General features: G+C 39.7%; 1 long non-coding RNA gene across 1 annotated transcript in view; it reads right to left on the reverse strand.

The window, feature by feature from the left end:
• LOC133544111 (uncharacterized) overlaps positions 1 to 23814 on the reverse strand; it is a 68816-nt gene that overhangs the window by 43848 nt on the left and 1154 nt on the right. Inside the window, exons 2-3 of the long non-coding RNA XR_009804586.1 lie at positions 8696 to 8773; positions 6452 to 6555 (exon numbers count right to left, since the gene is read on the reverse strand). This is a non-coding gene — a long non-coding RNA (uncharacterized LOC133544111). The remainder of the gene's footprint in view (positions 1 to 6451; positions 6556 to 8695; positions 8774 to 23814) is intronic.

Consider the following 23814-nt stretch of genomic DNA (forward strand, 5'->3'; position numbering starts at 1 on the left):
TTTTTTTCTTCACAAAAATACTCAAGTAAACGTAAACAATATCTTGCATTAAAATGACTCTGACAAGCACAATGTATCTAAAAAGTTACTTAAGTAAATGAAACAAAGTAAAAGTAGTTTCCTCTTCACAAAAATCAAGTAAAAGTAAAAAATTGGTGCATTAAAACTACTCTGACAAGTACAATGTATCTGTGGAGAGGCGGAGCCGACGGTCCGACGGCGGGGCAGGACACGCTGGAGCCCTGCCCAAGATGGTGGCAAGGAGGCGCAGCATGCGGCTGAGCTGACGCCGCAATCTAATTCAGGTGCGTGGATCGCGCACCGGCAGACGATTATTATTTCTCTTTACGCTGCATAAAAGGGGAGAAGGAGGAGAGATCGGGGCAGAAGGAGGAGAGTCCGCAGCAGATGCAGCGCAAGAGCGATAGGGAGAAGACGGCGACGACGAAAGCGACCAAAGAGCGAGCAGCAGAGGAGGAGCTGAAAAGCAACCCGGCAAGAGATAGCTTTATTTGAAAAAAATAAAAAGGGTCAAACCTGCTCAAAGCAATGTCCTTCCTGAGTGGTCCAGGGAACCCGCACGACAACAGTAAGAAACTGTCACAGTTTCCTCTTCACAAAAATACTCAAGTAAAATTCTAGTGTGTTGCTGTAAAACTACTCTGACAAGTACAATGTATTTAAAAAGTAGATGTGACGGAGTAAAAGTAGTGTTACTCCCCACATCTGATCCTGAGGTATAAGTGTATATCACTTCATGCGATTCAGAAAAAAAAACGTGTCCGTTTGAAAGGAGCCTTTCATGACCCTGAAGGAGTAAAGCGGTGCAGCAATCAATGAAAGAATGAACACATGCTTGTCTAAAGCCAGCATTAGAAGCTTCTGAACATCACGCTGACACCTTAATAGACCTCCGACCTTCTACGCTGACATTTAAGCTCAAAATGTACTTTTTAGTGGGCGCCAAATGACTTACATTTCCTTACAGCGAGCGCCATCACGCAACAGCCATCATAATCACTGCTGACATTTTGTGGGCGATGTGTATGAAAAACACAAACACTGCAGCACCGCCATTCTCCGCAGATTACGCAACGCCAAGATGGAGGATGATATTTTAACAAGGTCTCGGGGGATCGCTGTGCGCTTCACAGACCTGGTCCGGCGGAATAAATGAGGTCATGAAACATATTTGCCACCAATAAAGACAAATCTCTGCAGACACGTGAGTCAGGTGTGCGTTGTGGGGATGTGACGTTCACGAACGAATCGAGCCTTTTGAGCGGCTCTTTTAGGTGAACGACAAGAACCGATACCCAGGTGCGAGTCGTTCGTTTGGGATCCGTTTTTTTTTTTTTTTTTATGCACATCAATCAATCAAAGTTTATTATATAGCCCTAAGTCACGAGTGTCTCAAAGGGCTGCACAAGCCGCAAAGACATCAAGGGCAAGGAAAAACTCAACCCAATGGGACACAATGAGAAACCTGGGCGACCGGTGTAATGGACGTCAAGTGGATCTAGTTAATAATGTGAGAGTCCAGTCCATAGTGGATCTAGTCACCTAATAACTTCATAATGTGAGAGTCCAGTCCATAGTGGATCTAGTTAATAGTGTGAGAGTCTAGTCCATAGTGGATTGAGTTAATAATGTGAGAGTCCAGACCATAGTGGATCTAGTTAATAGTGTGAGAGTCCAGTCCATAGTGGATCTAGTTAATAGTGTGAGAGTCCAGACCATAGTGGATCTAGTTAATAGTGTGAGAGTCCAGTCCATAGTGGATCTAGTTAATAGTATGAGAGTCCAGACCATAGTGGATCTAGTTAACAGTGTGAGAGTCCAATCCATAGTGGATCTAGTTAATAGTGTGAGAGTCCAGTCCATAGTGGATCTAGCTAATAGTGTGAGAGTCCAGACCATAGTGGATGTAGTTAATAGTATGTGAGTCCAATCCATAGTGGATTTAGTTAATAGTATGAGAATCCAGTCCATAGTGGATTGAGTTAATAATGTGAGAGTCCAGCCCATAGTGGATCTAGTTAGTAATGTGAGAGTCCAGTCCATAGTGGATCTAGTTAGTAATGTGAGAGTACAGTCCAGAGTGGATCTAGTTAATAGTGTGAGAGTCCAGTCACTAGTGGATCTAGTTAATAGTGTGAGAGTCCAGTCCATAGTGGATCTATATTAATAGTGTGAGAGTCCATACCATAGTGGATCTAGTTAATAGTTTGAGAGTCCAGTCCATAGTGGGTCAAGTTAATAATGTGAGAGTGCAGTCCAAAGTGGATTTAGTTAATAGTGTGAGAGTCCAATCCATAGTGGGGCCAGCAGTACAGAGATGTCATCACCTTATGCGCAGAGGAGTGGTCCACCCCGGGTCCCGACTCTGAACAGCTGGCGCATCATCTGTGGTCACCTAATAACCTCTCCACACATAAGGAGGCCCGAAAAAAATATGTTACAGTAATGGAGACGAGACGTAGCGAACGTATGAATAATGATCTCAGCGTCGCTAGTGGACAAAATGGAACACATTTTAGCGATATCACGGAGATGAAAGAAGGCTGTTTTAGTAACACTCTTAATGTGTGACTAAAACGAGAGAGTTGGATCGAAGATAGTACACAGATTCGTTACCGAATTGCCTTGTGTAAATGTTTGGTTGTCAAATGTTAAGGTGGTATTATTAAATAGTAAATAAATATTAAACATGCAAATTTAGCGTCGGCAATTAGAAAATAAGTCTTAGGAGCATTTGGATTCATTTTTCATAATAATTCAAAAAAAAAACATATAAGCACACACATTTGTTTGCTGTTTTAATTGTATTTATCTTTCATTTTATATTTTAATTATTATTTTTTGGGGATTCACTTTTTTTTCAATTGAGTTTGTCTTATTTAATTCATTAATGTATTTTAATTTCTAATCACTTTTTGTATAAAAAAAAGTAAATAATAAAAAAATAATAACAAAAAATATAAAAAATAAACTATAAAAACAATTAAAAATAATATTAAAATATGTTTATATTTATCCTTTTTTAAATTGTATTTATCTTTTATTTGATTCAAGACATTTTTTGGATTCACTTTTCTAAATTGTGTCTGGCAGAAGAGATCACCAGGACTCCTCTTCCTCCTATCCAGGAAATCGCAAAAAGCCGCTGCCTGACCAGAGCTCAAAAAATCTGCAGAGACTCCTCCCACCCCCGCCAAGGACTGGTTTCACAGCTGGACTCTAGAAAGAGGTTCTGCAGCCTCCGTAGCAGAACTTCCAGGTTCTGTAACAGTTTCTTCCCTCAGGCCATAAGACTTTTGAACGCATCAAAAAAGTTCCCTAAATTCACCCCAAAAATGGATTAAGTGGCTGGAACATAAACACAATATAACATACATCCATAAAAGTGGATGCATATGAAAAAGTGCAATATATTTATCTGTACGGTAATCTATTTATTCATATGGGGCGGCATAGCTCGGTTGGTAGAGTGGCCGTGCCAGCAGCTTGAGGGTTCCAGGTTCGATCCCCGCTTACGCCATCCTAGTCACTGCCGTTGTGTCCTTGGGCAAGACACTTTACCCACCTGCTCCCAGTGCCACCCACACTGTTTTAAATTTAACTTAGATATTGGGTTTCACTATGTAAAGCGCTTTGAGTCACTAGAGAAAAGCGCTATATAAATATAATTCACTTCACTATATATGCACCTTATTGCTCTTTTATCCTGCTTTACCACAAGCTAATGCAAAAAAATTTCGTTCTTATCTGTACTGTAAAGTTCAAATTTGAATGACAATAAAAGGAAGTCTAAGTGTTTTATTTTATTCATTAACTTATTTTTTTTTCGAGTCACATTGAATAATAATACAAGAAAATACAAAAATAATGAATCAATAAGACAATAAAAAACAACAAAGAAAAATATGTACATATATGTTTTATTTTTTAAATAGTATTTTATCTTTTATTTTATTTACTATTAATTTTTTCCTGGTCCATTGTTTTGATATGTAATAAATCAAATGTACACACCCCAGGTTGAGTAGTACAATTTTGTATTGCCATTTTTATTATATCCAAGTTGTTATTCGATATTAATTTATACCTTTTGTATCTATTGATGCATTTCATTCTTACTCATCATGTGGGTATTTATTTTTTCTGTATTAAGTGAGGGAAAATTCTGAGAAGTTGCGTCACATGGAAATATGGAACGTTTACAATGAAAACACAACACAAATACACTGATAGCCAATATTTCAGAATAGTTCTCACAAATAGAGTATTTTTTATTTCATTTAAATTGTTCTGATCTACGTCTTCATTATCGTTTCTTTGAGTTTAAAAAAAAAAACTATTACAACAAAAGGAGCAGCCGCTTTAAAACTCATGATCCAGCTCCATAAATCCCATCTCGAGTGCATTCTCCCTTTTTGTGACGCTTTAGGAAGTTAATGAGCAGGGAAATGATGGAGTGGAAGGTGTACCTTGGGAATGATTCTCCCACACACACACGGAGGATTAGCTGTGTTACCCTCCTCCTCGCCCCCAACACACACAAAAGGAATACAAGCGGGAGGCGTTTAAAGTCATTTTGAGGTATGGTCCGACATTATTTTGTCCTCCGTCAAAGCTGACGTTGCTGATATGATTTGAAATATTCTGCCGTTTGCACAATTTCTCACCTCAAAATGCACATTCAACGTCTCCAAGGCAGGAGCGTATCAAAAAGTATCCAGTAACAAACGTGTCCGCATCATTCTTAATTTACTGGGTCGTGGGCGTAACTTGATGAATTACTGTGACCACTAGGTGTCGCTAAATAATAATTACCACTCCACTTTAACTTAAATGGGAACTGCACTGTTTTGGGGGAATTCTGCCTACCATTCACAATCCCTACGTAAAACGAGGACAAGTTTTTCTTTTTTTATGCATTCTAAGTCGTAAAATACAGCATGTACGAGGTGGCTAACAATGCAGCTAATATATATACACTAATCTCTCTAAAAAAACACCCAAAAACCGCAAACAATACTCCATTTATATTTTGTGTCCTGAATATTAACAAAGTATTAGCGATATTGTTATTAGAAGCGCTAACGAAGACTGATTATTTATAGCTGCACCATGATCACAGGGAGCCAACTAGCTTATGCTGCTATATTGACATATTAAGCCGGTGAGCTGCTGCATGGCCTCTGAGTTGGTGAAAGTTAATTCTAGATTAAAAATCATGCCTTTCACCAGGATAGTAGAAGGTTGTGGACATAAACCGAGAATTTGGTCAACTTTGACATACAACTTACACCCAAAGATGGCAAGAAATACACGAAAAAATGCTGGTTTGCCTCGCCTTTTTTTTTACCCTTTGGGAAGATTATGAATAATTCTTCATTTAACGGGAAGATATAAACATCCCATCTGTCGGCATCCCAGTGAAAGCAAACATTGTACAGTAAGTGGTTGTGTTATTATGTTCGTAGTTTGTATTTCGTGTTTAGCACTTGATGCTTGGTGTTTGTTGTTGAAGGGAAAAGCGAACCTTGTGCTAAGTCTGTGAAAATAAAATGCTGACTTGTGCCAAAAATTACCAAAATATGTAAATATTACATGTTATGATAAATGTGCATGATACTACATTACATGTACACTTATAGTGTGTATATAAAAGGATGACAAAAGCAATTGGATCCTATTGCCTCCATTGTTAGCTGACATTTGCTAGTGATTATTTATTATTTAGAAATGCATAAAAAAAGTAAACATATGTGTTTTTGTCTTACATAATGATTGTGAATGACAGGCAAAATTCCCCCAAAAAAGTGCAGTAGAGTGGAAAAACAAGTTGACTTTATGTGCTTATTTGTGTTTCATTGTATCCATTCTCCAATTGTATTAAAAATCCGCAAAGTGTGTGAAAATACCGTCTAAACATTACAAAATTGCACAAATTCAGTCGGCCGTTTTAAATATTCCGCTCAAAGTATTTTCGTCAATTTTCGTAGATTCTACGTCACTGTAGACGTGGAATTTACGGAACGCTTCTGCACTCTTACCATATTATTAGATCAGTCATACCGGAAATACGCAAAAATTGGAAATACAATTGTTGTTTATCATTCACAATCATTATGTAAGACAAGATCACATATCCTTGACTATTTTATGCATTCAAAATTGTAAATAAATATCCAACAATTGAGTCAACAGACGGAGGGTCCTCTCATTATACTCTCTAAAAACATCCAGAAAGCGCCAACAATACTCCATTTATATGAAAATTAACCAAATATGAGTGATATTGTTATTATAAGCGCTAACGCAGACAGACTATTTATGTGGCGCAGTGCTATTTTACGCTCCTTACATTGAGCCGAAGGCTTCTTCTGCTTGGTCTCAAACTTGCTAAAGGTAAATTCTAGATTATAATTCATGCATCTCTCACCTGCTAGTAGACAAACGTAACCCTGGACCGACAGGCTGGTTGAAAAAGCTTTTGTGATCGAACCTTCAAACGGAATTTTGTGAGCGTCCTGTCGGTCGACATCCCTGGGAAAGTGGAAATATTGCAGTAAGTGTTTGTTTTATTATGGTTTAGTTAGTATATTTATCACCTAGCAATGCTGCTGATGCTATAGTGTCACAATAAAGCTGCATCCGTTTAAAAAGTATTACTCATCCTCATTGTGTTCGGGCTCGAAAACACAATTTTTACCAAAGTAATCGTTGTTAGCTCTCACAAAGTGTGTTGATTAGCATTGTTGTTGATGGGGAAGGGATCTGTGGGTCCTAGCATGGGCTTCACGCGATCACATGAGATTGATACTATTTTTATCATATCTGTTTACTTGCAAACTTTGGGAGTCTTTTGGTGTCATGAATCAGATATATAGAATAACATCTTTAATACTTGGTTTTCCACTCTACTTCCACTTTCACGATTGAAATATATTATGCCGCTTCATGTTGTATATTTTTATACAAGATTTCCAGTTCATTAAATCATTTATTCTTCCACCCACAAATGTCTACTCTGTCTATTTGTGTTTGTGTTGAACTTTCTCTTCCACCATTTGCCGCATTGCGACGATTTACTGTGAACCAAAGATATTCTGTTTTTGTCAAACTATCCCTTTAATTTGTTTATTTCTTCCGTTTTTATATGTGTTAGCTTTTGTATGTTCTCTCCTGAACAAACCTCAGTCGTGTCATCTGCAAATATCACTAGCTTAGGGTATTTTTATGAATATTGAGGTGGAAAAATTAGGGTCCCTGGGGTACACCTTAAAATGTATTTAAAGCTACTATCCATCCATTCATCTTCTTCCACTTATCTGAGGTCAGGTCGCGGGGGAAGCAGCCTAAGCAGGGAAGCCCAGACTTCCCTCTCCCCAGCCACTTCAACCAGCTCCTCCCAGGGGATCCCGAGGCGTTGCCAGGCCAGCCGGGAGAGATAGTCTTCCCAACGTGTCCTGGGTCTTCCCCGTGGCCTCCTACCGGTCGGACGTGCCCGAAACACCTCCCTAGGGAGGCGTTAGGGTGGCATCCTGACCAGATGTCCGAACCACCTCATCTGGCTCTTCTCGATGTGGAGGAGCAGCAGCATTACTTTGAGCTCCTCGCGGATTACAGAACTTCTCACCCTATCTCTAAGGCAGCTTATTTCGGCCGCTTGTACCCGTGATCTTGTCCTTTCAGTCATAACCCAAGCTGATGAACATAGATCGACCGGTAAATTGAGAGCTTTGCCTTCCGGCTCAGCTCCTTCTTCACCACAACGGATCGATACAGCGTCCGCATTACTGAAGACGCTGCAACGATCTGCCTGTCGATCTCACGATCCACTCTACCCCCACTCGTGAACAAGACTCTGAGGTACTTGAACTCCTCCACTTCACAAATTGTTGGTTGAATAGCTTTTTACCCACTTCAAGACTAACCCTAAGAGCCATACTCTTCTAATGAATGTATTATGATTAATTGCGTCAAAACCCTTTGGGGAAATCATGAACGCTGATCTATTGCGTTGGTAATCACTTCCATGATTTACATGAACGTCATGGCCGCATTACATTTTGGAGATATGATCCAACTTCACCGCTGCATCATTGTGTCATCGACCCAAGCTGATGTTGCGAATATGAATCGGCGGTTACACAATTAGTCGGCCTGAAATACCAAAGAAGCCTCAGCACGGCTTCACCCCGGCGCTCCGAGCGCGGAACAACAGATTTCCATGCTCTGTCGACACAAATCCGGCTTTGGAGAGACTTGACTCCCACCTTTCCAATTCAGCGTTCTCGATAACCCGACTCATCCTCCTCCTCCTCACACTCCCACTCGGCCTTGTAATCCTTAACGTTTTGTTTCGCGCTCGTCACGGATCTCCCACTGAAAGCTGACGATCCAAGTAACAGCTTGTACGTAACCTAGATCAGGGCTTCGGAAACTTTTTCAACCGAGCGCCACCTCAGAAAAAAAAAACGTGGCTCTTAATGTACCGCATAAAAAGTAACATTAAAATAGAGTAGCGTAGTAGGCCTAAGTGTTCGTTAAAAACAAGGCAGAAGCTTTGTTTAACAAGTACATTGAATATTTTTTCCTACATTACACACAGTTTGAACAGTAACACTGTGTTTGAATTGAGGAAAATAAAACTGAACTTTTATCAATTGATTCTTTAACTTACCAGTAGATTGGGGATCAGCAACCCGCGGCTCTCAAGCAACATGCGGCTCTTCAGCACCGCTGCAGTGGCTCCCTGGAGCTTTTTAAAAAATGGAAAAAGATGGGGGAAAAATATATTTGTTGTTTTAATAATGTTTCTGTAGAAGGACAAACATGACACAAACCTTCCTAACTGTTAGAAAGCCCACTGTTTAATACAGGGGTGTCCAAAGTGCGGCCCGCGGGTAATTTTTTAAAGGCCCTAAGCACATTCTAAAAATACGATTAAAAAATAAAAAACAGAAAAAGTGGTATAAAAGAGTAAACAGGTGAAATGTGACAAGAAAACGTTGCAATGTTTACTCTAATAACACAAAGCTGCCATGCAGGCTGTTATTTTCTTTAAAAAAATAATAATCAAAATCAATGTCACATTAAATATTCCCCTTTGAGATATTTTTTTGGGGAAAATGTTGCATATTTTGTGTTTGCCATATGAAAAAATTAAGTTTTTTTTTTTTGTAAAGAAGAGCCTAATAAGAACAAACAAAAAACATAAACAACAATAAAAGTTATAATTGACAGATGGATCTGAAGTTGATCTCAAGACGATTGTGTTTAAAGTAAACAGTAAAAAAAAACAGTTTTTTATTTTTAATGAGTAGGATCCCCAATTATTTTAGTGTGATTTTTTTTGTGTGTGTCATTGCTAAAAAATAATAAATTGAAATCAATGGTGTTATGTGTTGACATTTTTAAGGCTCCAATTATTCTATAATCTCAAATATTCCACTTTAAAATTCTATTGGGGGAAACTATTGGATATTTTGTGTTTTTTTTCCATAACAAAACAGGGATTTCTTTGACAAAAAGGGCATACTACTTAAATCTTTAAAAACGTTATATTGACAGATAGACCTAATGTTGATCTAGAGATTTAAACCTTGAATAACAATAATACAAAATAATGACACATTTTAAATATTTTTTTGACCAAAATCCTTTAGGGTCCCTGGGATCAAGCCTGAGTAGAGGCCTAAATGTATGTTTTTACACATATATTACATTGGTTTTTCAAATAAAAACATATTAAAATGGCCCCCGCTCGCTTTGATTTTTCAGTGTGCAGCCCTCGGTGGAAAAAGTTTGGACACCCCTGGTTTAATATGTTTGTGTTTATGCTTCACTGATGAGAGTATTTGGCCAGCGCCATTTTGTCCTACTAATTTTGGCGGACCTTGATCTCATCGTAGTTTGTTTACACCTTCTACCATCCTAGTCACGTCCGTTGTGTCCTTAAACAAGACACTTCACCCTTGCTCCTGATGGGTTCTGGTTAGCGCCTTGCATGGCAGCTCCCGCCATCAGTGTGTGAATGTGTATGTGTGAGTGGGTGAATGTGGAAATAGTGTCAAAGCGCTTTGGGTCCTTAAAAAGGCAGAAAAGCGCTATACAAGTATAACAGATTTACATTTAACACATATACATGTACAACTTTCTCCGACGCTGCCACAGAAAGACGTGCTTTATGCCACTCCTTCTTCGTCTCATTTTGTCCACCAAACGTTTTATGCTGTGCGTGAATGCACAAAGCTGAGCTCTGTTGATGTTATTGACTTCTGTGGAGTGCCAATAATCCATGCTAACATGCTATTTAGGATAGCTGTATGTACATATTGCATCATTATGCCTCCATCTTTTAATTTCCTTTACTTATGTCCTCTGTCTATTTAATTTATATTTACATGTCTCATGACACATTATCTGTATGTAATATTGGCTGCATTTCTTAGTGCGTGCCATGTTGTTCCAGACCACAGCAAACGTTACCCAGCTTTCAAAGATTGTAATAAATCTGTTAGAAGAAGACAGCCTGTCCTTTCCTTTAACTTGGGCACACACATCTATACCTTTGGCAGTTTTAAGCCAGTAATTTCCAGGAGTTATCTCACCCTCTTAGACGCTAACTTAATGTGTTGCCTTCATTATAGCACTTAAATAAGACTTTTAACTTTTTGAAGCTCCACACAGAATAGTTTTTAAAATTTTTGGTCCTCTTTCAACGTTTTGGGTTGCCGACCCCTGCATTAGATGGTGGCTGCGTACCACTAGTGGTACACATACCACAGTTTGAGAATCTCTGACCTAAATGAACAAAAATAAAAGAAATTACAAATCTTAAAATCCTTGTGCATTTGTCACTTTTTTAAAGGTCATTTCTCGAACTTTTGTCAGTTATTTCCAGTCTTATTTCCTCTCTCTCTGATTCTTTCCCCCGACTGTGTAAGGTGGGAGCTGTCGTGAATTACTTGCAAGGTGAGCAATTGCATGAATTACACAACACATCTTTAAAAGAACATTTTGGGTTTGTAGTATTGTATGGTATACCGCTACTGATAAAGTACCACTTGCAAACAGAAACGGTGTGGAGACAGAAGAGGGAGAATGGACGTATTTGGGCTTGAAAACTAACAATGGAGTTGAAGCTATAAACACAGACGCGCCGTTCTCTTTAAAACATAGCTACTAGCTAGCTACTAGTAGTGGTGATTTAGTAGTGGCTAGTTAGCAGCAACTAGCTAGTAGTGGCTAGCTTTTCATTTACCCATCACTACTTTAATAGGTTAGTGTTTTTCATACCTACCATTGATCTCTGTTTAAGTCCGTTTGCTTGATCAAACCTTTTCTAGCTAGCGGTGCTTTAAAACATAGCTGCTAGCTAGTAGTATCTAGTTAGTAGCAGCTATATCGTAGTGGCTAACTAGTAGTTTCTAGCTAGTAGCGACTAGGTAGTATTAGCTAGCTAGTCATTTACCCGTCAGTACGAAAATAGTTTTTTTTTTTTTCCATACCTACCATTGATTTCTGTTTAAGTCTGTTTGCTTGATCAAACCTTTTCTAGCTAGCTCTGCTTTAAAACATAGCTGCTAGTTAGTAGCAACTAGATAGTAAGGGCTAGTTGGTAGTGGCTAGTTAGTAGTTATTAGCTAGTAGTGGTTACTTAGTAGTAGCTAGCTAGGCATTTACCCATCACCACTTTAATAGGTTAGTGTTTTTCATACCTACCGTTGATCTCTGTTTAAGTCTGTTTGCTTGATCAAACCTTTTCTAGCTAGCGATGCTTTAAAACATAGCTGCTAGCTAGTAGAAGCTAGATAGTTGTAACTAGTTGGTTGTGGCTAGTTAGTAGTTATTAGCTAGCAGTGGTTAGTAGCTAGCTAGTCATTTACCCATCACCACTTTAATAAGCTAGTGTTTTTCATACCTACCATTGATCTCTGTTTGTCATTTTGCTTGATCAAAACCTTTTCTAACATTCCACAAAACTAAATAATACAATTTATCATACAAACCCTGTTTCCATTTGAGTTGGGAAATTGTGTTAGATGTAAATATAAACGGAATACAATGATTTGCAAATCATTTTTCAACCCATATTCAGTTGAATATGCTACAAAGACAACATATTTGATGTTCAAAATGATAAACATTTTTAATTTTGCAAGTAATCATTAACTTTAGAATTTGATACCAGCAACACGTGACAAAGAAGTTGGGAAAGGTGGCAATAAATACTGATAAAATTGAGGAACGCTCATCAAACACTTATTTGGAACAACCCACAGGTGTGCAGGCTAATTGGGAACAGGTGGGTGCCATGATTGGGTATAAAAACAGCTTCCCAAAAAATGCTCAGTCTTTCACAAGAAAGGGGTCTCCGTTGTCGTATTTTAGACTTCATAATGCGCCACACGTTTTTAATGGGAGACAGGTCTGGACTAAAAGTAGGCCAGTCTAGTACCCGCACTCTTTTACTATGAAGCCACGCTGTTGTAACACGTGGCTTGGCATTGTCTTGTTGAAATAAGCAGGGGCGTCCATGATAACGTTGCTTGGATGTAAATCATTGTATTCCGTTTATATTTACATCTAACACAATTTCCCAACTCATATGAAAACGGGGTTTGTATATGATTCTTACTAATATCACATCAGATCAATGTCAGTATCAGCCAATAAGCAAGATAGCAGAATATTGTTATGATCGGAAGTGAAAAAGTAGTATCGGGACACCCCTAACTGTGGACAATACACAGTTTAAGGTCATTTTTACTGTAGCAGATGAGATACGTACGATATTGTTCCTCAAAATACGATCATTTCAAACTCAATTGGGCGTGGATGCGTGCGCTCACACGAGCCAAGACACGGCAGGCTTTAGGTGTGAAGCGGCGCTACGACGGGCTTAGTGCGAGTACGCCCTCGCCAAAGTACTTTATCACTTCCAGCAACAATGTGCCACAGTCGCTTCCTTTTCACGTGAGCAAATGTCAACGTTCCGCTAATTACGCTGCCTTACCTTTCATAGCAAATCTTATTAAGTTTTCCTGGCTCCTGCATGTCATGTAAAAAAAAAACACTGGCAAGGACTTTTTCTGCAATTACCTGGCAGGAGACGCGAGTGCCGGTACTCCAGGCAACACTTCACAGCTCGGAGTGGGTGAGTAAAAACAAATGAAAGCCGTAAATTATCCTCAAAATCCCCTTTTTCTTCATTGGCTTCGTAGTCATGACAGCAAACTAAGAAATAAACAGTTGTTTTTAATGCTTTTTAAATTTGTGCAGGACCTAAAATCCAGTGAGTAAAAATGAGCTCATGTAGCGATGACCCTCGTTTGTTAATGTTGGTTATTATGAGGAAAAAGATCATGCAAAAATAATACCGTATTTTCCGGACTATAGAGCATGGGTGTCAAACTCTGGCCATGTAATTTATTTTGGCCCTTGAGACAATATTAAATTAACATTAGAGCTGGCTATTATACAGCGGCGGTGCATTCTAATACTTGCCAACCCTCGCGATTTTCCCAGGAGACTCAGTGCACCCCCCCCGAAAATCTACCGGGGCAACCATTCTCCCGGATTTCTCCCGATTTCCACTCGGACAACAATATCGGCGGCGTGCCTTAAAGGTACTGCTTTTAGCGTCCTCTACAACCTGTTGTCATGTCCGCTTTTCCGCCATACAATCAGCGTGCCGGCCCAGTCACGTAATATATGCGGATTCTACACACACACACAAGTGAATGCAAGGCATACTTGGTCAACAGTCATACAGGTCACACTGAGGGTGGCCTTATAAACAACGTTAACACTGTTACAAATATGCACCACACTGTGAACCCACACCATACAAGAATGGCAAACATTTCGGGAGAACATCTGCACTGTAACACAACATCAACACGACAGAACAAATACCCACAACCCCTTGCAGCACTAACTATTCCGGGACACTACAATATACACCCCTGCTACCAACAAACCTTGATTTTGCATGTCACTATATGTTAAGTTTTCAATGCAAAACTCGTTTGGGTCCCTCTTAAAAGGTTAAGTTGTTCAACTTTGGCCCGCGGCTTTGTTCAGTTTAGAATTTTGGCCCACTCTGTATTTGAGTTTGACACCCCTGCTATAGAGCGTATATAAGCCGCACCCACTTTTTACAAGAAAAAAATTATATTTGTTCTTATATTAGCCAGACCGGACTATAAGACGCAAATATATACGTTGCGACATTAGTTATTTACTCAGAAAGATTTTGTAACTGTTTGTTTACATACTTAAATCGTTTCCAAACGTTGTCTGTAACCAGGCAGTAAAACGGCTGATCAAACAAAACATTGTCATGGAATCTAGCTCTCCAATCAGCTAAACAGACTCAATAACCCCACGGTGACGTTTTGGTGAATTTACTGAGGAATAAGTGAAACTGAAACAATACCCAATGTATGTTAATGATACCAACACAGACACTGGTAAACATGTTAGCATATTCGCTAATGCTAAAGACACCTGCTTGATTACATTACGATAGCACGTACAAATAAACATGAATACACTCCCACAGACATCGCACATGGGACGGTTTCGTAAGTATGAATTGTTTTAGTTATAGTGCAAAACTTGCAAACGTTCCTGCAAGAATAATCCTTATAGGTAGAAACGCTATGACCGGAAGGGCACTTGTACTTCCGGTTGAAAGCTCTAGAAAAAAAAGCACAGTGCATCACTACGGCACATGTAGTGAGCGAACTCGTCCAAAAGATGGCGTCATGGCACAAACAACAACACACCTTTTCAGTGTCTGTGTTTTCTGTTTTGCATTATGGCTGTTAGCAGGAAAAAATCTGTACGGTTTCCGAAGTATGAATTGTTTTAGTTATAGTGCAAAACTTGCAAACGTTCCTGCATGAAGAATCCATACGAGTAGAAACGCTATGGACCGGAAGGGCAATAGTACTTCCGGTTGAAAGCTCTAGAAATAAAAGCACATTGTATCACTGCGGCACCTGCAGTGAGCAAACTCGTCGAAAAGATGGCGTTATGGCACAAACAACAACACACCTTTTCAGTGTCTTTGTTTTCTGTTTTGCATATGACCGTTAGCGGAAAATATCTGTAAATTAGCCACGCCTTTTTAAAAGCCGTCTATTGCAAAGCGTAGGAAAAAATTGGAGGCTTATAGTCTGGAATTAATGACATATTTTTCCGGAGGTGGACGTCAATTTCCGTTTTGCACACGGCTGATCAAAAAAAAACATCGTCATGGACCCGCTAGCTGTCCATTCAGCCAAACTGACTCAATATCTCTATGGTGACGTTTTGGTGAATTTACTAAGGAATTTGTCAAATTGAAACAACACCAAATGTCAGTTAATAATACTAACACAGACACTCGTAAACGTGTTAGCATATTCGCTAATGCTGTTGACGCTAGCTTGATTACATTACGATAGCACGTACAAATGTGAATTAAAACACTCCTACAGACATCACACATGGGAACGTTTAGTAAGTATGAATAGTTTGTTATATTGGAAAACTTACAAATGTTGCTTGGAGCGATTAATGAAGAATCCATACGAGTAAAAACGCTATGGACTACTAGAAGAGCAGATAGCGCATGTATTTCCGGTTCAAAGCTTTAAACAACAGGAAACACTGTAGCCAATCACTCGGGCTGTAAATCTTTCAAAGCCACACGATTCGATTCGATTCTTGGGGGTATCAATTCAAGTCCGGAATCGATTCTTGGTTCAAAGTCTATACTTTTTTGATAACATTAGACGGCCAGTGCTATGATTAACTGCATTCGTCAAGAAAATAAACAGCTCTTATCAATTTCAATATTACTTCAAATAAAAATGGTTTTCTTTATATAAAATTTAAAAAAGTTAAATATCCAACACTTCTCTTGTCTAAAGTGAATCTGTACAGCAGATATAAATCATCTTGATCAGGGGCCTCAAACTTGTTTTCATTGCAGTTATGGCTGCCCTCTGAGGGCCGCATGTTACTGTCAATAATATATGCATGAGGATTCCCGTTATCATATTATTACACACTGTGGAGAGGCGGAGCCGACAGCAGGCTAAGATAAACAGTGGTCCTGCCCAAGATGGCGGCCAGGAGGCGGAGCATGCAGCAGAGCGGAGAGGCGGGGCACGCCTGGAGCGACACTGCAGCCATCAGAGTCAGGTGCGTAGATTACACACCTGCTCTCAATCCCTGCATCTTCTCCAGCAGCATAAAAGGGGAGAAGGAGGAACAATCGGGGCAGAAGTAGGAGAGGAAACCACGGACAACGAAGACCAGGAGAGCGACGATATCGACCCAGAGCGAGATGAGCCCCCGCGAAAGACGCGGACACCGGCCACCGAAAGGTGCGCCGCGACGAGCAGGAAGAGAGGGCGCGCTAGAAATTGGCGCGACCGACTGGCAAGAAAACTCATTGATTGAAATAATAAATGAGAGTCAAACCTGCTATGATGCATCTTGCATTGATCGTCACTGCAACCTACACGATGACGGCTGGAGACATGTCACACACACATTTTACTACACGGTCTAGCTCCATCCTATCTTGCCGATTGTATTGTACCATATGTCCCGGCAAGAAATCTGCGTTCAAAAGACTCCGGCTTATTAGTGATTCCTAAAGCCCAAAAAAAGTCTGCGGGCTATAGAGCGTTTTCCGTTCGGGCTCCAGTACTCTGGAATGCCCTCCCGGTAACAGTTTGAGATGCTACCTCAGTAGAAATATTTAAGTCTCACCTTAAAACTCATCTGTATACTCTAGCCTTTAAATAGACCTCCTTTTTAGACCAGTTGATCTGCCGCTTATTTTCTTTTTTCTCCTATGTCCTCCCCTCCCTTGTGGAGGGGGTCCGTTCCGATGACCATGGATGAAGTACTGGCTGTCCAGAGTCGGGACCCAGGATGGACCGCTCGTCGGGACCCAGGATGGACCGCTCGCCTGTGTATCGGTTGGGGACATCTCTACGCTACTGATCCGCCTCCGCTTGAGATGGTTTCCTGTGGACGGGGCTCTCGCTGCTGTCTTGGATCCGCTTTGAACTGAACTCTCGCAGCTGTGTTGGAGCCACTATGGATTGAACTTTCAGAGTATCATGTTAGACCCGCTCGACATCCATTGCTTTCGGTCCCCTAGGGGGGGGTTGCCCACATCTGAGGTCCTCTCCAAGGTTTCTCATCGTCAGCATTGTCACTGGCGTCCCACTGGATGTGAATTCTCCCTGCCCACTGGGTGTGAGTTATCCTTGCCCTTTTGTGGGTTCTTCCGAGGATGTCGTAGTCGTAATGATTTGTACAGTCCTTTGAGACGTTTGTGATTTAGGGCTATATAAATAAACATTGATTGATTGATTGATTTTAGACATTTACGGTTTAGTAAGTAAAAATAGTTTTAGTTATATTGTAAAACTTACAAACGTTGCTTGGAGTGATGAATGAATAATCGGTTCGAGTAGAAACGCTATGGACTACTCGGAGACGGAACGGCACTTGTACTTCTGGTTGAAAGCTCTAAACACAGACTGAGTCACCAACCCGTGGGATTTTTTTGCTCAAGTATTCAATTTTGTGGACTGAAAGAGACTAGTTAGATACGAGCAAATAGAAAACTGATATTGGAGCCTTGAGTATTGGCTGACACCGATATCGATGTGATACGATATCAGCAGAAATCATACATATTTGTATTATTTTGTATAGTGGAATGTTCGAAAAGGTTTGCTCAAGTGAAATTGCTCAGAAAACAATGGTAGGTATGAAAAACACTAACCTATAATGTATTGTCTTTAAGTTGAAGTGCAGTGGTGATTTGTTTTTGGTCACACCTCGTGGCCACAGTAAACCGATTAGGCTAAGCTCACGACGTAGTAAGTTGAATGATGCGGACACTTACCCGAAAGTAAGGCCCCACTTTTCCAAATGCGCTAGCTCGATGCTAATTTACATTGGATATGCCATAGACGTGCTAATAATTAGCACTTGCTCTTTTACATGGCCATTTCAACACCTCCAAATTTGGTCATGGAAACTCCAACAAAGACGCACGTTGCAATCAAACAACTGGTGTGTGATAAATGCAATACTTACAGTGCAAAGACTTTGTGGGACTCAACCAAATACAAGACTGTCATGTTCAACCTAATGGCAAAGACTACTTCCTGACTACAGGAAACTGAAATGAAACAAGACATAACTGCTCATTGTTAAATTTAATGTAATAATTTAAGAAATTAGCAATTATTAGTGTCAGGCTAGCCTCTGACAGTTTGACTATTTTAGTTTTTTCCTCTGCATTTGTCTTTGTTTCCTCTGTGTGTGTAGTGTTTCCTGTCAGCGCTCTTATTTTGTTGGTTTCCTGTCTTTCTCCCAGAGTGCTGTGTTCCCTCTCAGCTGCGGCTGATTGGCACCTGGCCACACCTGGTGTCAATCAGTCCGCTCCTATTTAGACCTGTCTTCCATTCCAGTCACTGCTGGATTATTATATTGTCTTGTCGATGACTTCCGTATTGTCGCTCCGGTTGTGTCGTTTCATGTCGAGTCACTGCAGCGTAGCGGTAAGCTATCTTTCGGCATCTGTTTGTAGCTTACTGTTTTTTGTTCCCTGCTTCCGTTTTGTTTTCACTCTACAAGTAACGACTTCTGTTTTCCTATTTGCTACCCGTTGGCTTCCACGCTAGGCCCCTTTTTGTTTCTTGCTAGCTTCCATGCTAAAGACCCTTTTGCTTTCTAGCTCCCATGCTAGCTCCCTTAGTTTGTAATCTGCCTCTTGCGCGCTTTATGTTTGTACCCTTTGTTTTGTTTTTGTTCTAGTGTTTTATATTAAAAGCATGTTTCCCTATTCAATGCCTGCCTCCGTCTGTGCATCTTGGGGTTCGTCACAAACAAACATTGACAATTAGGACATGAACACACACAAAAGTATAATTCCTGGATCAATTCCTATGTACTGTATTGGTTGAAATAGGAAAGCTACTCATTCTTCCTTAATAGTGTGATTTATATAGTATTACTCCTGCCCTCTCTACAGTCAGATCATTTATAATGACATAAATAATTTATTTCAGTGATTGCTAACCACTGTTTGGCACGCAGCCAATTCCGGGTCATTTCGCCGAAAATAAAGATTTACGACACATCCCATCTTTCTATGCCAGCGACATGTCGTTTTTAACATTTATTTTACTGAATGATACGTTTATTGTGTGACATTTTGAAGGTTTTTACCAAGTGATGTGCCCTGGGATAAAACACTGGTCTATTGAATCCGTCAACCTCTCTCGTGTTCGCAGGATGCGGAGGAATAGGAGGAATCAGCGTGCAGGTGAGAGAGTATTTTGTGTCCAAGTGAACAAATACCAAAATATAGTGCAGCAGGGAAATGCACAAGCACAATAACAGAAAACAGTAGACTAGGGCTGGGCGATATGTCGATAAACTCGATATATCATGGATTGGTCTCGGTGCGATACAGAAAATGACTATATCGTGATATTCGAGTATACGTTCTCACACAGTTGCTTTTAGCTGCTGGCATTACATTGCAGGCTCTTCTCAGTCTTTCCTGTCTTTACTTCTCACAGACATGCGCACTTTCTTATACACATCACATACTGTTGCGTCATACGCCCTCGCATGAGAGGTAGCAGCATGGGTAACGTTAGCTGTGATGCTCGCGGTGCGGTGCGAGTGGTAATACGAGAGAAAATAAGGTGCCAATCTGGTAACAAATGAAGAAAGAATTAATTCCTAAGAAAAACAGCACGGAGTTCATCGTCTGGCGCTAGTTTGGCTTGTATGCGGCAGAAGCGTTGTTACAAAAAGTAGCATTAGTGCTAAATTGTAGCATCATTTGAAAAGTCGCCCACTAGAGAATTAAGAGTGCTTGAAACAGCAGTCAACTGTCACATTGAGTTTGTGACGAACCCCAAGATGACGAACCCCAAGGAAAACATGATTTAATCTTTAAAAATGAAAAAAACACAAACTAGGAACCAGGAACAGCATCCAGCAAATAGGAACTAGCAACAAAAATACAGCACGCTAAAAACAGCTGCGGGTTCTACGACAAGCCTAAATGACATTGACAGGTAGTGGTGACAAGAGGTAACGACAATAATCCAGCACTGACTGGAGGGAAAGGCAGCCTTAAAAATAGTATCTGGCTGATTGACACCAGGTGTGGCCAGGTGCCAATAAGCCACAGCTGAGAAGACACAGCACTTAGGGAGACAAACTGGAAACAGACAAAATAAGAGCGCTGACAGGAAACAAAGACAGGAAAAACTAAAACATGGCCACACTGTCAGAGACAAGCCTGACAGTCAACATCTCTGTTCAATGCCATATCCACAAAATGTCCAAGCAATCATTTGCAGATCTTATAAAAAAATTTGTCGACAACAGAATTTAATAACGTCCGCAGTAACCTACCACATAGCGAAGGACATACACTATTTGATTTCCTATTATGCAGCTCATTTTTATTTGACAGTTATTGAAATATCTTGTGTGACATCATGCACAAAAGTGCACTTTGTTTGTTTTAAACTATTTTAGTGGCGTTCTGTACAAAAACTGCACTTAGCTTGTTTTAAAATGTCTCTGACAATCTTGCACTTTCTGTTTTGAAATGACATGAATGTTTGTGCCACTGCTTAATAACTGTTTAATAAATACAGTTTTGGTCAATTGACTTAGTTGTGATTTCCCGCTCTGCATGAAAGTTTAAAATGAGCATATATTAATGCAGTATGAACAATAATGTTGTAATGTAGACACATAGAATCATCATACTGATCTGATTATATGCATAAAGTGTTAATTCAAGGCTAAGGCAAAATACTGAAATATATATATCATGTATAGTGACATGGCTTAAAAATATTGAGATATTAATAAAAGGCCATATCGCCCAGCCCTACAGTAGACATGAATTGAACGCTGGATTTGACTGCCAGACAAGTCTAAATAGGGGACAGGTTGTAACGAGAGGGTCGCATGGTGATGCAAATTCGTTCTCCCAAGGATGCTGACGAGTCTTGGACACAGCTTGAAGGTAAGAACAAATGATTTATTTAAAAAATAAATTAGACCCTAACAAAGAAAAACTTGCTCAAAGCACAAAAGGCAAAAGAAAAGAGCTAGCATGGGAGCTAGAAGATAAAAGGCCTAGCGTGGAAGCTAGCAAGTGAAGAACCGGGAACAGAAGTCGTTACTTGTTGTGTGTAAACAAACTACGAAGCCAGACAGACTGACGGGAGAAGGCAGGCTTAAATAACGACAGTGTTTACAAAAACAAGTGTGCGTCTGGAACAATCGGCAGGTGAAACTAATACGTAACTATGGTGACAAAACAAAGAAGTGCAACCAGGAACTAAATAAGTCCAACACTAACAGAACATGATACAAAAAGACTCAAAAACCTAAACATAATATGATCCGGGCAGCAGATCATAACACAGTCCTGATCCACAAACCGAGGCCGGGGTGTTCAATCGGCGTCCTTAGCGATCAGAGGTAACGCTGAAACAGAAGTAAATCCTAAACACCAGAAAGCCACAAACAAACTAAGGCAAAACAAGACATAACCTGGGCAGACACCTGCCAAACATTGTTTCTAATTGAAGAAAATTGGTTGGAAGTGAGAGGTCAAAAGTGTAAAAGCTGAAAACTGTATCACGATGTAATTGTTGGATTTCGGCCAATATCGATAATTATTGATGTATTTTATGATCTATCAAGAAAATAACGACCGGGATAAAAATATTTGAAATGTAAACATTTTTATTTCAAATGTAACCTTCCACCGATTGTAATACCTTCAGCTATCAAGGCAGATGTAACAATGTAAACAAAATAGTCAACTCACTTCACAATAACATCCTAAAATGAAGGTAAAAAATAAGGAATATGTAAGAAATGCTTCATAAAATCTAAGAAAATAGTGCAAAGTGTGAATATTGTGTGAAACTTGAGAACAATTATTTTCTGCAGGTTTAGTGCCAGGAACTTACAGCTGTGCTCTAAAGGGTGAGCGCAGTTAAGGTATTAGCGGTCTCGGTGGGGACGAGCGCCCTGCATCATTTACAGACCACATTGGTCTGACTAGGGTCCCTTTGGAAAGAAATCCAAAAACCGGCCAGCACTGTTGGCGGTAAGGCCCTTTTTGTGTCTTTTTACGCATTGAAATTTAGAAAAGATGTGCAATTCCGGAATTCCAGTTTGTTTTTCTATGTATTTATTTGATCAATTATCGATAGATAAATAGTACTTTATTGATTCCTTCATGAGAGTTCGCTCAGGAAAATTTTTAAAAATCGCTTTTTGCGGGTGTTTTGTTTTGTTCATATTTGCCGGGTCAAATTTCCGTCCCCATTTATTGCGTTTTTTATTGTTCGTAAATGTTGATTCACCGAACGTTTTATCAATGACAAATACTGCCTCAGTTTGCACTCGGACAAGTTTACCGCGAGGGGCCGTCAAAAGTGAGCAGCGGCATACCTTCAAGTACCACAGGGGTACGCGCAGGGGCGTCGCCAGACATATTTCACTGGGGCACGTGCCCCAGTAAAAATTTCACCAATAAAAAAAAACGCTTCAGAGTTTTAAGTCTACATAACATAGACAACAGCGCAAATACTACTTAGTATGGTAATTGATTACTACTGTATTCACTCCACTTAACAATGAGCACATGGCTAATATGGTAATTCATTCACATGTGGATGAGACTTCAGTTGAGAGAGAGAGAGAGAATCACTGCGTGAGGTAGGTAACGTTAGCCAACAACAATTTGTTAATTATATTATTTTGATTTGACTCAAACTGTAACTCCTAGATGGATACCAGAAAGTTATTCGCCCGCAGCAATGAAGAAGCACCGAGGAATGAGAGGTATAAGCGAAGTCCTAGCTAGCTAGGAAACATCATTGTCTTAAGTTGATGCTAAGTTAGCTAACGTTATTCCTTGTATCAAGACAAACATATTCATTTGCTGTACGAGCTGTCGGGGGAATTTCCAATCAACATGAAGCATAATGTTGGTTATTGTCTGCTGGTTCTGCATCAATGATGATTTGGAGTCAGCATGTGTGAGTTGAGTGCTTCTCAAATGGTTTATCCTCAGGAAGAAAAACATTTTTCCATATCATCAAGTTGTGAGCCAAATTTTTAAATCATTCAAGTTTATTTCACAGAAAAATAGCACAGTAGACTTGTCTTGTTAATCGGTGTGACTTTGACTAAAATAATCTTGTTTTGTCACCAGAAAAATGGCTACAGCTAAAGCATCTGGTTTTGTTTCCAGAAAAAATAGTAACATTTCTGTATTTGTTTTCAGAAAGATGGCTGAAAATATCGGGTTTTGTTGCACCATTTAGATTAAAAAAATATATATTTCCATGTCTGTCCAAAGTCTTCCTCCAACTTGTTAGTCAGTTTGCCTTTTGCTAAAATACTCACTAATAGTCACTAGAAAAATGGCTAAAAATATCTGTTTTTGTTGCCACAATTTGATTTTTTCCTCCCTAAACTTTTTTTTTTTCATGCACACATCTGACTGCGACTCACTGAAAATGACACACAATCCACTTTTATGTCACGACCCAGCAGTTGGGAACCACTGGTCAACTGTGTAACAGTTACTGTAATATTTCCATGTCTGTCCAGAGTGATTGACCACTTTGCAAAAATGAAAACGAGACGTTACAGTTTACTTCTCAGAAAATGATTCCCACAACAGTTGTTCATTTATTCTACTACTGT

The sequence above is a fragment of the Nerophis ophidion genome, linkage group LG27, assembly GCF_033978795.1.
Source record: "Nerophis ophidion isolate RoL-2023_Sa linkage group LG27, RoL_Noph_v1.0, whole genome shotgun sequence".
Classification (NCBI taxonomy): domain Eukaryota; kingdom Metazoa; phylum Chordata; class Actinopteri; order Syngnathiformes; family Syngnathidae; genus Nerophis; species Nerophis ophidion.